This window comes from Rana temporaria, chromosome 9, assembly GCF_905171775.1.
Source record: "Rana temporaria chromosome 9, aRanTem1.1, whole genome shotgun sequence".
Classification (NCBI taxonomy): Eukaryota; Metazoa; Chordata; class Amphibia; order Anura; family Ranidae; genus Rana; species Rana temporaria.
The window spans coordinates 54,751,713-54,765,076 of NC_053497.1; positions in this window are offsets into that span (position 1 = coordinate 54,751,713).

Here is a 13,364-nt window from a genome sequence, read left to right on the forward strand (position 1 = left end):
CAAGATCCAATTTACCTACCAGTATGTCTTTGGAGTGTGGGAGGAAACCAGAGTACCCGGAGGAAACCCAGGCAGGCACAGGAAGAACATGCAAACTCCAGGTAGATGGTGTCGTGGTTGGGATTCGAACCAGCGACCCTTTTGCTGCTAGGCGAAAGTGCTACTCACTGCACCACTGCTTATAGTCTCAAGAATCAAGCTTTTCTCTTTTCTGTTAAGGCTAACTCTACAGGGTCTGTGAGCTCCTCTTGAGCTTTTCAACATTATGGAACTGTTTCTCGGATTTATACGGCTGCTACCTTACAAAGGCTGCTACGTCTTTTCCTACATTCTCCCAGGTGTTGTTTATGTAGATGGTATGATTAGAACTAACTCCTTAACTTTGTCTATCATGGGTAGGGTAAGTGTGGCTGTTTTAGTCTATTGAACATTGCCGTTCAGTTACCTCTCCTGAGAAAGTCAACTAATGACGAAAAGCACCTTTATTTTTGTATATCACGGGACGCAGAGCCTTGTTTATTACTTAATGGGTTATATGTAACCATTAGGTGATTGGACACTGGCACACCTTAATTACAAGACAAGTCCCCTTCTATATAACCCCTCCCATATGGAGAGTACCTCCGTTTTTTCGTCAGTGTCTAAGGTGTTGGTCACAGTTAAGAAAGTGCTAAGAAGAAGCTCTGCTGAGGATCCCTGCGGGGGTTAACGAGCTACACATTTGGATCCATCCAAGAGGGCCAGGAAAAACACCAAACTGGATGGTCCCTGGGCATAGTGGAAGAGCAAGGTTTTTCCTGTAATGTCTCTCTTGTAGGACTGGACTCTGGGATCCAGCACTTCGGGCACATATTAAAAAATGCCCAAAGGTTTCTGGCAGAGTTCTCTACAGGTCCAGGGAAGAGGTCTCCTTTAAGTAGGAACCCAGAACCCTGAAGGTTGGCACAACACAAACCGCTGTGATGGGTGAAGGTTGGATCTGTCTGATCTTCAGCAGTATCTTGCGGCTGGATAAGGTAAGTGAAGACAACCCTGAGAAAAATTCTAGGGTTCTCTTCTGTGCGCAGTTGCATGTCTTACCTGTTTTGCGCCACTAGAGGGAGTAAAGCGACATACCTGGTGTTTTTTATATGCATGCTCTCCAGGGCGAAAGCTCAGTGCAGCTGATCCGTTGATCTGCTCACCTCCTCCGCTTCAGGCTCTGCCACAAAGGTAAAAGGGGGGTCCTGCAAAGTCTGGGGTCCCACGACAGTCCTCCAAACGAGGTCCTCCCTCTTCCCCGCCGGCTGCCATCTCCTACACACGCAAAGGGCACGCTTTTCACTCTGCTGGAAGGGCAGGGAAAGAGGGGGGCGTAGTTGCCGGTGGTCTACAGCGATGGCACAGGGCGGGTATTTTTAGAGAATGAGATGCCAAGAGCTCTGTAAAGCATTGGGACACAGCAGCTTGGGGTACATAAGCATCTTGTGGATTAGATTCAGGCATGCTACTAGGACACCTACTCCGCATCAGGCTGTGCAGATTAGCAGGCATTTTATTGTTGCTGGACTAAGCTCAGCAGTTGATGCACTTGTGTTAGTATCTCTGCTTTTGGGCTAGGGACTATGTCTACCCTGTAAAAGGGGTAGAAAAAAGGGGCACGAAAATGTCACCATCTGGATCTGGGAATCCTAGATATACCTGCATGATACCATCCTCCTCTGAGAGACCTGAGGCAGCCGCACAGGATGAGCCATTGCCCCTGTCGGGCATTGCAGCCTCTCCCGAAATTGTAGCTCATGCATATGTCACTGAGGACGCTCTAGCAGCAGCACTGCTTTAGAAGGGAGGTTAGCTGCTTTAATTTCAGCATCCTCACAGAAGAGAAGAAAGCAGGGTAGGTCCCCTTCCTCTGCTCTGGGTTCCCTGTCAGACGATCAACAATCTGATCATAATATTGATTGAATCTGGGGACAAAGATCAGGGGCAGTCAGATGAATCGGGGGACGAGGGGAAGCTTTTTTTCTACCTCTCAAGCTCTCAAGATGCAGGTGCAATACTATACAGAAGTTGTGCATGCTGCGTACAAGTTGCCCTCCACTGAGTCAGCCGGGTCCCATGTTCCCTCCTTAGGGTCTTTAAGATCCCTGCATGCAACAGATGGCAGCTGAAAACACTGAGGGTCAAAATATCAAATCCCCAAAAATAGATAATTAAAAAGCAGTGCAGTGCAAAACATGAAAAAAACAACACTAGAATATTTTAAAAGTTATTGATGGTGATAATAGTCCATGAACATAGAAAACACAGCAAGCACCCACGAGTGTCCAAAAAGTGACTTCTCAGATAGCACAAGGTGACTTAGTGACAACCTCCACCAACGGAATTCTTCGCAGCTCACCTCAGGATGTGGACCCCTGAATAAATCAGTTGGGTCTAACAAGCAGTTCCCTCACTGGGATAGTATAGCAGGATCACTGTATATGCTGCACATGGACATGGAGCTGGTTTGAGTGCCGGTGGCTGGTAATATGCTGCCATCAAATCCATGTAAAACGAGTGCATATAAAAGAAAGCAATTGCATCTAGTGCTCTCTGTATGTATGTAGAACACTTGCTTGCATGAATAAATGTTTTACATACATACAGAGAGCACTAGATGTCATTGCTTTCTTTTATATGCACTTGTTTTATATGCACTCTCCTCTCATTCCTTGGTCTGGGCTTTTATTCAAGGGGTGTTGCATTTAAATCCACCAGCTTAGTCTCCCTTGTGCCCCTGGGATTTGAATTTAGTTTTGTCTGTTTCCTTTGGTTCTGTTGACAAGTAAATTGTTTTTTTAGGTTGCTATATCTTCTGTTAGAAGGAATTATCGACTTTTTCCTGTAAAAATGCATATTTAATTATTCACAAAGACAGGGTGGTGTTGCGTCCTCACCCAACTTTTCTCGCTAAGGTGGTATCAGGGTTCCATCTGAACCAAAAAATACAGGTGTATGCGGAAAAACTAGGATTAATTTTTCTCCCCATTAACAGCACTTAGTGTCATGAATACACAGTCTCACTGGGTTCATGTAAAAGGGGTAAATGTGTAGGGGAAAAAATATATATGTACAGGAACAAAGTCCAAGGGCTCTTAGGGCTGCCGTCACAGAAGAACAGAAACCAGGTTCCCAAAACGGCAGAAAAACAACAAGGAAAGAGGCGCCTCTAAGAGTAGATGTATAAAAAAAGACACTTTGATAGGCATACGGTTTATGCACCGACAGAGCCACACAGACGGAGAGTGCAGTCTGCAGGAGCGGCCACCTTGACTCCATTGGGACCGATATGCTCTGTTTACTTCTACCAAATGTGAGTGCATAAACCATATGCCTATTAAAGTGTCTTTTTATACATATACTCTTAGAGGAGCCTCTTTCCTTGTTGTTTTCCATCTGAACCAAGATGTGGTCCTACCATCCTTTTGTCCAGATCCACATTCTGCGGAAGAAAGATTGTTGCACTCTCTGGATGTAGTAAGAGCAGTCAAGATCTATCTGAAAGCAACTGCTCAGATACTGAAAACTGATGTTTTGTTTGTGCTGCCAGAAGTTCCCAGAAAGGGCCAGGCAGGGTCGAAATCTACTTACTCTAAGTGGATTCGGACAGCTATTGTTCAGGCCTATGGTTTGAAGAAGAAAATTCCTCCATTTCATGTGAGAGCGCACTCAACCAGAGCAGTAAGTGCTTCATGGGCAGTGCATCACCAGGCTTCCATGGCTCAGATCTGCCAGGCTGCAACTTGGTATTCAGTCCATATGTTCACAAAATTCTATCAAGTGGATGTAAGAGGGCATGAGGATACAGCCTTCGGGCGCAGTGTTCTGCAGGCAGCAGTATAGGTCCTCACGTCCGATGGCGGCTGCTTTTTGATCTGTGTCTTCCTCCCCTCAAGTTAAAGGGGAGGTTCCGCCGAAAATCATTTTTTTTTTTTTAAATCCTTTCTCCCGCTTTGTACATATTCAATAATGTACTCACCCGTCCCAGGAATCTAGGCGCCAGCATTCTGAATTCCACCAAAAGAATACTTTTATATAACACAGAGATGGACGTTTCCATCTTAGCTCCGGGCAGTCTGAAGCCCAACGTGAGTGTCTTCCGGGATGCGGCGAATGCTGTAGTCCCAGCATTTACCGATCTATCCCGCGCATGCGCAGTGTTGACGGCGAGCCGCGCCGTCAACCCTGCACAGTTACTGTGACAATGGCGCAGCATCCTGAAAAGGACTCGCCCGCCCCCTTCACAGTAAACACAAGAGCGATCTTTTGTATACCGACGGTATACAGGTGAGTAATGGCGTTTTCAACAGGTTACCAGAAGTTAAAATGGCGCTATTGTATCCGCACTCGTCACATGACTGGCTGCAAGAGTCATGTGACTTGCGGAAATAGCGCGATATTACAAGACCTGCTGTCGAGATTTCTCTCCCTGAAAACGTGACGCTGCATTCCCAAGAAGCATAGCGGCTATGCAAGAACAAATCGACACGCCCAGCCCCGCTGAGACAGACCAGGAAGTGCCTGCTTCACAGCGCCTAAAGAAAGGTACAGAAACTTTTTAAAAAATTTTGGATGACGAACTGTTTTTAGGCTGACTGTGCCCTTGTGTTTAACGTGAACTTTTTAGATAGGGTGAACTTCCACTTTAAGCATTGCTCTGGAACATCCCATTAAGTAATTAACAAGGCTTTGTGTCCTGTGATGTACTCCAAGAAAATAATTTTACAGGTAAGCTGTTTTTTTTATTTTTGGATTCTATAGAGGGAGTTTATTCATACTAGTAGTGAGAAAGGGTTATACCCTGGTCTGGTCTACAGTTTTTTTGTTTTCTGGGCTCCAATCCACCTGCAGGCAGCAATATAACCCTGAAGGTTTCAGATGTCTTGTATTCCTCCATTGGACTCCAAGAAAATAGATTTTACAGTAGGTACAAAAACCTATCCTTGGGTTGACATGCACTTTATTTAAAAAAAATCAACAGAAAAAGCACTGTGGCAGGTGGGTGGAGCTGGAACTCGGGTGCAGACATTTTACAGCTGAACTCCACGGGGAGCTAATAGAGGATGCAGCCCACAAACATTTACCTAAGATGGAAATATCATTTTTTGATGGTTAATGTCTTGCTAATATTCCTGTTTTGAGGTTAATCTAGGTACAGGTAGTTCCTTGGCATCCAGCTGTGGAGTAAGGATTGCATAGTTTTATTAGCACACGGTGTACTTTTCCTCATGTGTTTTCTCTGTCTGATTTCAGGGCACTTGGCATAAAGAAAATGTTGCAGCATACTATATAGCAGTATTAATATTGACAGCGTGCACACAATGGATAACGGTAAAAGCCAGTGAGATAATTGAGTGAGTAAGACAACACATTTCTCTTAATTCATATCTGGGGGTTACATTATTGTGGTCTTCTCCAGATGTTCCCTTGTGTGTGTGTGTGTATATATAGCATAGCAATAAACAGACTGTCACTGTATACAATGAGCAGGCTCCTTCTACTGGACATATCCCATCTTTCAAATACTTGTGATAGGCGTAGCATCCCATTTCTTCTCACAGCAATTAGAGAAACAGACCACCAGCTTAGGTAAGAGCAAAATATATACAAAAAGCATAAAATACATTTTTTTTAAGGTATTGGTCAGCTTTTTGACAATAATATTGTCAGAACGCAAACATTAAAGAGACCCTGTAACCAACTTAAAAAAAAATGCCAGTAAAGGCACAACTCAAGTATTTTAAATGCTCAATTGTCCTTTAAGTGAACGGTTGTTCATTGACTTGCAAAGTGCTGTTGAACTTGACTTCAGAAAGTGTCAGTTTCTTAGTCCAGCCCCTCCCTCCTCGTACATTGTAGCTCTACCCTCTTCTGAGGTTGTCTAATTACTCTTTGGACTGGCCCAGTTCCTCAGCCCCTCACCTCCCGACAAAAACTTTTATGTAACAGCTGAGAGAGGAATGAAGGGGTTACTATAGAGCAGGAGTTTGCAACCCATCCATCACGATTTACCTGTCGACCGCAAGTCAAGTCCCAAAAGTGCGCCTCCCCCTGCATCCCTGATTGGCAGAACAGTGCAGAAAAGGGATGAGCTTGGGTGTCTCAAATCCGGAAACATAGGCAGAGGCATTTCCACCCCTCAGCTTGCCCCATTCATGGGCCGGCTGCAGGGTGGGTAATGCCTTTGCCACCTACGATTTGCTCTTAGCAAGTTTGGGCTCATGTCCCACTGAGTGCAGTGTGCTTATCACTGCCAGCCCTCCTGTAGAATGGTAAAAAAAAAAAAACTTAAGCCTTAAGAACCACTTTAAGATGCACAGAGGGCATCCTGGGACAACCTCCTTGCTGCCTCTCAAACACAGAAAACATGATATAAAAAAGCCAGCACTAAGTTTCTTTCTAGGTAGTGGCATTTTTTCAGAAGAGTTGGCAGTGGCAGCCACCACAGCTCTCTTGAATTTGACAGAACTCAGAAGTAATCTGTCATTTCTGGTCCAATCCACAGTGGACATCACATTCTTCACCCTGCAGTTTCACATACACAAAGGGGCAGCAATGCTCATGCCATGAGGCCATCTATATTAGGTCAATGATGTCACAGGCATCCCTGTCCCCTTTGACATGGGACAGTATATATCGGGCTTCAGTTGCACCTAAGCTCATCACTACCGTTAACAACACCCTACCAGGATTTAAACTATTAACAATTACACAGGCCCTCTCTTTCTTTGGAGAGATCTCCTCTTGCAGTGTCCCTGGGACAGGAAGTGAAAGTAAAATCTCCCCAATGAGACACAGACAGGAAAAAAGACTGGAGTCTGAAATATATCTAAATCCTAATTGTATTACATTTTTTTTTTCTAACCATTTTTGCATCTTTGTACTTCTGATCTCCTCCAGTCTAGTTTAACCAGTTTCTTTCTACATACAAGCACTTCAGTGGAACCTGAATGTAATTACTATGAACAGTTTCTTGATAGTGACAATGGTGAAACAGTGAAGAGCAGTCTCCACTAGTAGCAATCTGACCAGGTGACAATACAGGGCAGCAAATGGGAGACCGAGTAATGCCACGCCACCAAAAAAAAAACAAGATATCCACATATGAAAGCTAAAAAAAGACTCCATGTCGCAAACAGGGAAAAATAGCAATAGGTCTCAAGAAAGGAAAACCAGGATGTAGGGAGATCACTTGTTCAGAGGCTGTAGCACTTCCAGCATAGTATTGGATGGTCTCTGTGCACTGAGTAAACAAGAAGAAACAGAAGGCGCTGCCATCAAGTGTATCGATTTGATGAAATCTAAGCTAAAATTAAAGGTTAAAATGCACTCACAAAAGGAGGTGAATAACAGGCACATCAATAGTTCTTTGGTCGCTTGCAAGGCTCGGTTGAGGCAGGCCGCTAGGAGGCTGGAGGGCTGGTGGCTATGAGCGGTTGTCTAGAAATGCAGAGTATGGCTGAGAAAGGTGTAAATCTTGGTGGAACAGGAATGAAATCCACAGAGCGGACGCAGTAACCATGCTGGAACTTAAGTCGGAAACCGGAATTAATGCTGGATGCCGTGACGTCAATAGGAGGTAGGCAGTAACATGTTTTCGGAACTACAGAATTCTCTGTTGTTAAACCATGGACAGAAGAAACAGAAAGCGCCACCATCAAAGTGTATTAATTTAATAAAACATAAAAGTAAAATGAAGGGTTAAAATGCACTCACAAATGGAGGTGAATAACAGGCACATCAGTAGTTCCTTGGTCTTCGCAAGGCTCGTTAAAGGAGGGCCTCCAAAAGGCTGTAGGGCTGACACATTTGAGCTGCTGTATAGAAATGTAGGAAGGTGTTAAGCCTAGTGGAACAGGAATGAAATGCATATTAACCCTTCATTTTTTCTCATGTTTTATTAAACTGATACACTTAGATGGTGGTGCCTTCTGTTTCTTCTTGTTTACATATGATAGGTAACTGTGCCGGAAATTTTATTTCTCTCTGCTTTATATTGGCAGAAGAAACTGCTATGTAAAGTAAATCGAGACAATAATCAGTTACTACTCAAGGGGGTTAGCCTCAGGCTAAGTTAGAATGACCTGAAAAGGGTGAATTATAAATTAGAAACACATGGAATTAAAAGATAACCAAAGGAAAGTGAAGCTTTCCTTGTGCCCAAAGTACCTCAGCCCGTTTAGACTGTACATCTAAAGGCTGTGAGGCCTCATGTAAGATATTTACGTAATAGGATCAGGTCATCTCTTCACTGGGTACCTATAGACATCTTCTCAATTTAATGTCTGGGGGGGGTGGGGGGAATACGCTTACAGAGAGGAGCCAGCAGCGAAGTTCATGACATTGCCTTAGATGTATGAGGACGTGATCTCCTTCAGGTCACTGACTCATCCCACAGTGCTTTCAAACAAGTAACTTAGAACATTCCCAGCTCAGACAAAGTGAGGGAGGGGGGCTTTAAATTCCAGACAACAAATTGAGTTTTGGCCACCTGGGAAAAGTACAGCCCACCCACTCCTTTAACTCTATCAGGGCTGTAAAACCATTGTAGTTCTTGTGTATTTTGTCTGGAGACATAACTAAGACTCTAGTGAGACCTGGGGCTTGAACGGTCTTTATAAGTCTTGTCACTCAACATCTCAATGGAAACCTAAGTCATTGATTGGACCAAACTGGATATCAGAGTTACAAAATGTATTAGCTGGATTACGCTTTGCTATTTTTTATATTCTTGTCTTTCAGCAATCACACAAAATAACTTGGGCTTCTAAGCTTACTTTTCCTATGGGAGCATCAGTAGGTGCGGGAGGGGTAATCCCTTCTGGCAATCCTCATTGTCCAGTCCTCACAGAGAGCTCATGAAGTCAGAATAGGGTGCTGGATCTCTGTGAAATAGCCAGCAATGCAGATTCTTTCATCCATGCTTTTTAGCATGGATGGGGGAATTAATTTATTCTTGTATATCCCACTGGCTGAACAATAGAAATCTAGCCGTGTATAGCTAGATTAATTGTTTGGTATTGAAGTTGAATAGTGAGGTTTTCTTATTATAACCGTACTAGAAACGAAATGCTGCTGACAAATGTGCATAGTTTGAACACCAGTAGTTTGGAGACAGTAGATTGTCATTGGTAAGTACCAGTATTTGATTTTAGACATTGTCTGGTTTAGTTCAGTGTAAGGCCCCGTACACATGACCGAGTTTCTCGGCAGAATTCAGCCAGAAACTCGATCGGAGCCGTATTTTGCCGAGAAACCCGGTCGTGTGTACACTTTTGGCCGAGGAAACCGACGAGGATCTCGTCGGGCCAAATAGAGAACATGTTCTCTATTTCCTCGTTAGTCAATGAGGAAACTTGGCTCGCCAAGATCCTGGGCGGCTTCACAAGGAACTCGACGAGCAAAACGATGTGTTTTGCCCGTCGAGTTTCTCGGACGTGTGTACGGGGCCTAACACTTCTTTGGCAGTTGTTTTCCCTGGTACTTTTTGGATGCTGTCCTGTTTGTAGTCAGATTTATAGGCTAGTGACGTTTCTTGTCTGGATTCCTTGGATTGCGTCCTTCAGTCTGAGATCAGGAAGCTTTCTAATCCAATTTTTTTTGTTGGGCTACCTTTCAGAAAACCACCTCTTCCTCAAGACTGTGCAGGAATAAGTCAGTGTTATCGAATGGGTTTGGAAGAGTGTAGACTGTGGACCATAAATGTGTTGCTGTATAACTCGTTTAGCCGTCGTTCACACCGGTGCGATTTGTCATGCAATTTGATTGTTCCAAATTGCACAACGGGTCACACCACATAGTTTTCCACTTTGTAACAGACCATTTTAAATGAACTTTGGCCCAAAGAAGATGCCGGCGTTTCTAGATCATTTTCAGATATGGCTTCTTTTTTGCATAATAGAGCTTTACCTTGGCATGGCGAACTGTTTTCACAGACGGTGGTTTTTGGAAGTATTCCTGAGCCCATGCAGTGATGTCTATCACAGAATCATGCTTGTCTTTAATGCACTGCTGTCTGAGGGCCCGTAGATCACAGGCACCCAATATTGCATTTGGCCTTGTACTTTGTGCACAGAGATTTCTCCAGATTATGTATTGTAAATGATGATATATATAAAGTCTTTGCAGTTTTATATTGAGGAACATTATTCTGAAATAGTTTGACAAATTTTAGATGCAGCTTTTCACACATTGGTGAACCTCTGTCCATCTTTACTTCTGAGAAATTCAGTCTCCCCAAGATGCCTTTTTATTCTAAATCATGTTACTGATCTGTTGCAAATGAACCTAATTAGTTGCAAAATGTTCTTCCAGCTCTTCCTTGTTAGTACCACTTACTTTGACAGCTTTTTGTTGCCTTATTCCATCTTTTTTTAGATTTGTTGTTGACATTAATTTCAAAATTACCTTTTTATATTTTTCTTAAAATTTTATTTTCTTGGTTTAAACATTTTACATATTTTGTATTGTGGATAAAATGTGGGTTTATGAGATTTACAAATAATTTTATTCTGTTTTTATATGCAGATTTTACAGTGTCCTAACTTTATTGGAATTGGGGTTGTAGATGGTGATACAGGTTATAAGCATAGCTTTTTTTTTTTTTGAGAATGGTAACCCTTTTACATAGGAGGTGGGGTCTCAAAGAAATACATTTCTATGCCAGAAGTAAATTTTGTATCCATTGTTACAAGCTGGGCCGGCGTCCTAATAGGATGAGGTTCCAAAAAGTAATTTTTTGATTGTGATTGGAATTTAAGTTGTAATTTTATTAGGAAAAGATGTGGAAATGTCAAAAGAAGTTTGGGTGTTTACCTGGTGTTACTGTCAGAGATAAGAGGCTCAATTTAAATATTGTCAAGAGTGCAGTGTCGATGTTCTTGTGCATCTCGGAACCAATGATTTGTCTCTGCATGTAAATGAGATCCCAGAAGGGATTTTCAGAGTTTGATCCAGGATCTTCCCAGGGTAGCTCCACTGCAAGGGATTTGATTTTTCCTCCTGAGTAATGCATTGGGTCCTGATTGTATTGATCACAAAGTTCTAAGAGAACTTTAAGGTAGAGTTATTGGACCATTACCATATCCTTTTTAACCATATCCTTTTTAACTAATCTCTTCTAACAGGAGACATTCCCCATGACTGGCAAATAACTAATATTGTACCTGTTGACAATAAATGTAGTAAGGAAGAATCTGGCGACTATAGACCAGTAAGTTTAACATCTCTAGTAGTAAAATGAATGGAATCTCTCCTAGTAAGAATAATCAAAGATCATTTAAGAACACACAACTTGCTGGACCAAAGACAGCATAGCTTTAATAGTATGTAAGATAATGACATGACTTTTCCTAGTGATGATGGAAATAATGTGTGGTCCAGTAATTATACAAGAAGCAACGGGCTCTTTGTCTCCGATGCCTATAGGTGCCTACTGTGATTAATGGTAAATCCAGCCCAGGGCACCATAGCTATGAGAATAAATTATGTCTGTGGTCACTTGCAGACACTGTCGATTAAGATGTGGTGAAATTGCAAGTGAACTGAAAAACATTGTCTGGTTATTCTTGTGCTCCCTAAATTAAAGCAGCCCGGTTTGCGATTTTTACCTACATCTAAGCCATTTAGGAGATATTCTCCCTGGGTGCAGCCAGTGACATCATATGCGCTCGGAAGGTCCGGCATACCTTGCCGGAAACTGAGGGTTCCCGCGTGCATGTACAGGAGTTACGTCACTGCGGCTCCGGGCAATTGCACAGCCAGAGCGCACAAATCCAGAAGAAAGACCAGAGGAATGTGTCAGCCCTCTCAACAATGACAGTGCAGCGCTGGAGGGCTTTGTTGTAACGTAAGTATTTCATAATGTGTTAGTATGCCGATGAATACTAGCACATTATGTTATTGTCTTACAGTTGTCTTTTGTTTTGTTTTTTTAAACCAGCCGCAGTTTACAAGGCCCTTAACCACTTCAGCTCCGGAAAATTTGGCTGCTCGATGACCAGGCCATTTTTTGCGATACGGCACTGCATCATTTTAACTGACAATTGTGCGGTTGTGCAACGTTGTACCCTAACAAAATTTACATACTTTTTTTCCCACAAGTAGAGCTTTCTTTTGGTGGTATTTGATCATCTCTGCGGATTTTATTTTGTGCTTTAAACAAAAAAAGGGTGACTGTTAAAAAAAAAAAAACACAATATTTTGTACTTTTTGCTATAAAAATTATCCCCAATTTAAAAAAATAAATAATAATCTACGGTAATTTTTTCTTCAGTTTAGGCCAATATGTATTCTTATACATATTTTTTGTAATAAAAATCGCAATAAACTTATTTTGATTGGTTTGCGCAAAAGTTATAGCGTGTACAAAATAGGGGATAGATTTATGGCATTTTTATTATTATTATTATTATTTTACTAGTAATGGCGGTGATCAGCGATTTTTATCGGGACCGTGACATGGTGAACACATCGGACACTTTTGACACATTTTTGAGACCATTGACAATTTTACAGCGATTAGTGCTAAAAATGCACTGATTACTGTGTAAATGACACCGGCATGGAAAAGGTTAACACTAGGGGGCGGTCAAGGGGTTAACTGTGTTCCCTAGTGTGTGTGTGTTCTAACTGTAGGGGGATGGAAGTGACTGGAGGAATTGACAGATCGTGGTTCCTAGCTTGTAGGAAATCACAATCTGCCTATTCTCTCCTCACAGAAGTTGGATGTGTGTGTTTACACACACACACACACACACACACGTCTCTGTTCTGCCTCTTGTGCCCACGATTGCGCGATACCGGCGGTCATCACAACAGCCGGCCACGCACATTGGCACTCCCGCAGTGCAGCGGGTGCTTGCACGCGCCTGCTATCCTGCTTAAAGGGACAGACGTACAGCTCCAACGGTTCGCGGGATCCTGCCGACCTTCCGCAGTATAATGACGGCGGGGGCTGGTCAGCAAGCGGTTAAAGTGATTCTAAAGGCAGAATGTGTTGTTTGTTTTTTTTTTTTCTTTTTTAAAGCTTTATGCATTTTCTGTATTAGGGTGAAAAGCCTTCTGTGCTAAGCTCCCCCTCCAGACCCCCTTATATTTGGCTAAGCCCAATCTCGATCCAGCAAAAGGCTTTAGAGGAGCGGCTCTCTATATGCTCTTTGATCATGGAGGCAACAGCGGGACCCATTGGCTTCCACTGCTGTCAATCACAGCCTGTTGGGAGAGAGTGGGGGTGGGGCTGAGCTGTGTGTGTGTGTGTGTGATTGAAAGTAAGCAAGGTGTCTCCCAAGATGCAGTTACAAAATTTTTCTGGAGGTATGGCCCCTTAAAATGGTATGTGTCTA